Below are 5981 nucleotides of genomic sequence, written 5' to 3' on the forward strand. Positions count from 1 at the left end.
ACTCTAGGATTGAATTCATGAACGAAGCTTAACAATATATATTTGAAGCATTTCATTTTCATTCGTTTCCTCTATACAGTCGTCTTATATTACTAAAAACTACACAGTACCACATCATTTCAGAAGATGGGTGTGGACTGCTAACTTGAGTTCGCAGGTCCGTCCACTTTTTGTAATTGTTGCCCAATAACATTATACTGATCAGCCGTATCAATAAACCATTTATAACCAGCGACCGTATAAAGTTTACGGTTATTTATTATCATTGAAGCAGAATTCAGCAGTTCACTATGGTGGCGCTAGCGTCGCAAAACACCTCAATAAAATTTACCTGGTGATTTTTTTAAATGAATTGCTATATGCACTTACCAGCCCTAAGTCGGCTGTAAGCCTACTTTTTTTTTCATTTGAAAACCTAGATTTTCCCATTAGTGTACTGTTGTCCGTTCCTATTTCTTGTACATTATGGTCTATAGATTATTTTAGCGACATTCAGAGGACCACAAGGTGATAGCTCTTGACAAAGTGATAGAGGTGAAAATTAAAAAAGATAATAGCATCGAAGGCTGTTATTGCGCTAACGAAAGCACTTAGCCACAAGCTTTTGCCAAGTAGATAGTTACCTTTGGCACTCATAATCGAATTCTTCTAAAACAAATGTTTGTGAAGAGCCACACCCAAACACTACGTGCTTCTGTTACCAAATAAAGGATTTCTCAAAACATAATCAGCAGTAAATACCCAATGTAACGCATCTCTAATGCTGATCTTATTAATAATCACTGCGTTGTCTATGAGTCACTGCGTTTCTTAGACTTTTTGCCTAATCACCTTTACTAAATACACTGTCATAAACGTTTGTTTTTAAATCACATGATTTTCTTCCTGAATGTGTTCTCTCTCTCTCTCTCTCTCTCTCTCTCTCTCTCTCTCTCTGTATATATATCACCTTTTTTTTGCGTAGTGACGAATACAAGAGAGGTGGATTGCTTTCGTGACTGGGCTGTCTGCATCTTTGGAAAGGCTTACGGTCAACAAAAAAAAAGTAACTAACGAACAAGCTGATAATAAGAGGTCTATCGTGCAGCCGAGAGTCTTTGCACATGTGAAGTTGTGTTTCCTCCAGTGCCTGATTTACGGCGTCCGCGCAAAGACCTATTTTCTCGTTCGGTGACAAACTCCTAGTCTTATTATACCCAGTAGCCCAAGCCAGGCAGACCCCCAACTGTCAATTGACTAAACTGCGGATTTTCACGTCCGGTGTGCGTTTTATTCGGTGACTGGACGATTCCCTTCGTCTATTTTCATCCACGAAGTCTTCCGTAATCTTCTATTCTTCGCGGTTTCGATTCATTGGCTAGGTAATAGTAATGATCCTCAACACCATTCTTGCAGCAGTATCACTCTCGGTAACCCAATTGATATCGATAACAGAGTCGGCGATTTCTTTCTTTTGTCTGGTTTGAGAATCCATTCGCGCATTAACAGCTCCGCGTCGCGCCCTGCGTTTTAATGGCGTTAGCGTTGACTGTTTGGCTAATTGAATGCACACAAACACTAGCGTTTTCGACTCATCAAGCAGCAGTAGCGGTTGAAATAGAACCAGCCTATCGACCAGTTGACTAGGAGGCCATTTCGTCGTCTACCCTCTACTAGCCCTCGACGACGCTTTTCACGGATTTACCAACCACAGCTTTGCATCACGCGTGTACGCGAGAGCCTAAGTTACACCGTGGTCATCTTGCTATGTTCACGTTGCCTTAGCATCCGGAGCACGGACAAAAATCTGTGTGTCGTTCACCGTGTCTGTACATTAACACCCGTCGACAGCCGCGAGCAACGCGTATTGCCTCTAAAGCTACCCTATCGAAACTGTGCGCACCTTCCCAACCGCGTAAGGTCCGTATTTTAACACCGTCATTACGGGAGTTGGCTACCCAGTTAGCGGCTGGGCTGACAGGGTCCTATAATGGCACAGCTTTTATTTCACCATTGCTGTACGGTGTTATTTCTTGTATCTCAGGTGACAGGGCAGGTATCGAACGGCTTGACACTGGTTCATTTCATCGCCTGTGCTGCTTTAGCCTCGTGCCGTGACTTGTACGGCCTTAAATACCAAGCAAAAGGTGGATGAAAGCCACCTCATCGTTACAGCCATTGCCGTTGTAGTAGCGGCTTCCCACACGCATATACCCAATCTACCTGGACTTGATGCGTGAGCAAGGATTTTTGTTGCATGTTGTAAATACGTTTATATATATATATATAGTTACACAAGTAAGTAGGATTTTCTTTTTGAAACGAAAAAAGTGCCGCTACGTGAACTGAACTAAAAAGACGTCCAATGACAACAGCTGTTTGGCTGTTCAACCAGATAGCTCTTGTGAGCACAACGATCGTGGACCCCTCCCCATCTCACCTAAACTAAAGCCAACTAACAATTCACACTGTTAAATACAACAAGTGATACGAAAGAACGTAACTACTAGCTCTAATGCGTTAATGGCAATGAAAGCGACATTGGGGTGGTAACTTGATGGTAAATAACTAGCTGATGTCACAGTACCCCTTCAGATAGAGGAAAGTTGAGCTTCTTTCCACCACTGTGTTATTTCGTTCTTCTGTTTGATATTGTCTATACCGTCGTCGTTTGCGTTTCGCCTCAGCCGTTATTGTGCACGACCGGATGCCTATTTTTGCTTGCTTAATTTGAGTTTATTTCCTGTCAATTTTCCCACATTCGACACTCTGTCTCGGCCGATCCCGACGTCGCCTGCGAGGCCAATGTTTTTGGTAGGACACGTGATCATAAACTATTGAGTGGCATTTATGACCAGTAAACGCGTATGGCAAAAGCGAGCGGAATGAAGCTCGCAGGTACAAAAATACGTAATTGACGAGTGACCGGCCAACTTATCGACCGAACAAGAAAACGGCGGTCAAACGTCGGAGAAAGAAAAACAAAGATCGACGTTTGCTTCGTCGCGTTTCTGCTCTTCGCGTTCGGTAGACTGCCCGAACTGCTATAGCTAATGCAACCGCCACTGTTATTGTTGTTATTGCTGGCGCTATTATGATGATAATCTCGATGACGAGAATGAAGATGGCAACGATGATGATGACCGCGGCTATGATAATAGTGTTGCTACTATTATCCGCAGTAGTTGCACACGCGAAGTGTAGTACGTGTGCCCATATCAGCAAATTGGCTTTGCTGTGGGCACGGTATGTTGCTAATGACAGTTAATCTCTCAGTCATATATTCGACGATAAGAAGACAACCCTTCTACAACTCTACACTCACCCCGGTCTCGACTTAGCGTTAGGGCCAGGGCGTTGGTTCTAGCACTGAATAGTTTTCAGTTTTTAAATGGCAGAGATATATTCGATTGACGCTGGCCGGTGGCCTATCTCAGTTAAATCTTTTATGGACTACTGTTCGCGAGGCTGTCTACCATTATCGTTCAATGGAATAATGGCATAGGATCCGGACTGTTTGCGCCCTTAAGGAGAAAGGGGACGAGAACAAAGCAGCACTACCAAAACAATATGACGGAAAGGAGGAACGATCAGTGCCAGCGGCGCACCATCGGGTGGGGTGTGGACCCGCCGCTTTTGCTGCCCGTGTGAGCGGGAACTGTAGCAGGCGATACTAAAACCGCGTCAAATCAAATCTACCAGCTAGCTGGTCAAGCAAGTGCCCTTCCTTCTGCATCGTATACACACATACGACCACTGGCCGACAGATCAACCGACAGAGGCCGTTGAAACCAGCGGCACAAACAGCAAACAGAAAGAAGGAGCATGTTGACGTCGATAATGTTGAAGACCATGTTCCTTTTTAATGCAGTCCTTATATTCTAGACACTTTTGGTGTATGCGAGCCGGTATCGCGACCGGGCTATTTGCTCTTCGTTTCATTGTCCCTGCAGTCACTTTTGTTGTTGTTCTTGTTGTCGTTGCCTCCTGCTCCAGCTGGCTGATGAAAACTCTCGAAAATGAACGACTCTTCCTCCTTTGCTAGCCTTCCTTTTAGACTTCTGACATACACGTCGTCCGATAATGATAACAATAATAATCATCATCATCAACATCATACAGAAGTAGCAGAAGGGAATGATCTATAGAGACAGGAATATGATGAAATGAAAAGAAAACTGAGAAAAGTTGGTTCTAGATGAAGGATTCCTGATGACGACTTGATGATTCTTGGTGGCCGCTGATGGTAATGGTGATTCTGTTGGCAAAAATGATAAAGTTGGATCATCCTCGCTAACGTCAGCACCTCCGAAGAATCACGTGAAGTAGCAACAACAATCGGAAAGATAGAAACGCCGAAAGCACAGCCGCGGCAATTGAATACGACGGCGTGCAGGCATGTTGACGGCGTCTGACAACCTCATCGGTGCAGATGAAGACAGGGCGAGGGGAACGCAGAACTTTGATCAAACAAAGGACCTCCATGTACACATAACAGGCGAACGTGAAAGAAGAAATATTGATAGTAAAAGGCCGAAACCGAAAGGTTGAGAATGCAACCTGTTCTCGTCGTCACAATCGTTTCACCTACCGGTATCGTGGCGCCATCGTTTCTCAATAGGTGAAGATTTCTCTAAAGGACCAAAGTTAGTGCTACAGACCCAGTAGCTATAGCGGAATTAATTCATTATTGCACGTTGGCGGTTGCTGGATCTTACGTTCAGGGGATAGCGGTGGCGATATTGTATTAGTTGAAGTCGATGGCGATGACGATCACCAAGAACCGAAACACTATCGATGCAACTGAAAAAGCAAGAATAACAAAAAAAGAATAGTATCGAGTGATGACAAGCGAGAATCTGGCCATGCGTGGCTGTATGCACCGAATTCTACACGTAACCAGAAGCCAAAGCGGCGTCTGATATAAAGTCAAATTATCAAGTACATTGGTTCTTGCATAGCGATGAAAACTACAATGCTGTTAACCCTACGTAGCTGCTAACAGGTTAGTTTTGTACGCCAACAGATACGTAATCATTATGATACGTTTTGATCGTCATGGACGCGGTAGCAACATGCTGCTCGAAGCCTCTGAGAAGAAACGAGGTTTGACTTGGATTGGTGTCCAAAACGAGTTCGGATCTGGGGGAAATCTGGACTCACCGATCTCGTGCGGCAACGTGCGCATAATTCGAGCTAGGGTGAAGAATGAAATCTAAGAAGGAATTCTGCCTCAGATGACTGCAGTGTTATTCACGGAAGTAATATAACAAGAATCAGCTTATTGGGTAATAGACATTAGTTGCTTTGATTACATCCGTCCTGTTGCCGTGTACAAATGAAGCCAGAAGCGAGCGACGACTCCGCCATGCAAATAGAGTACCGGTATGTCGGCTATGATACCTCTCAGGTATCGTATTCAAACTATTAAAAATATAACGTTTAGCATGACATGTCTCTTAATCTATGTTCTATAATATGCAATGAGCAAGTTCTAGGATTTATAGTAAAATGCTATTTACTGAAAAAAAAAAAATATTTAGCTTGACACATAAGGAAACCTTCATTTTTTTGTCAAAACAAGTCACTCCTTTTGCTGAGATAAGTTTATCGTTGTTGTGTGCCGTTTCATTATTCTATGAGGCAAAACGGGAGTACAGCAGAAACACGTATGTCCTAGAATTTGACAGCTCTGGTTGTACACATTATCAAAGCACTTTACTTTCTCCATATCTCGCTCTATCTCAAAGCGGCACGTAGCGATAAACAGTAAATGACGGAAACCAAAAAAGCCAGTAACATTGTTAATGCAACGCTTCTCAACACGGAAGCATAACCAAATCGGTGACCTGTCTTTAATGTTGGTTTCAGCTGTTCGACCATTAAAAGCACTTCATACTCAATTCCCGCTTTGCCAGATTTTCAACACTCGAAATTGTCATTGTCGTTGCGGCTGGAGGTGTAATTCCTCCTGTAAACTGTACCGGCTGACGAGTTTGTTA

Source organism: Varroa destructor, unplaced genomic scaffold (assembly GCF_002443255.2).
Source record: "Varroa destructor unplaced genomic scaffold, Vdes_3.0 BEIS01000007.1, whole genome shotgun sequence".
In the NCBI taxonomy this organism is placed as follows: Eukaryota; Metazoa; Arthropoda; class Arachnida; order Mesostigmata; family Varroidae; genus Varroa; species Varroa destructor.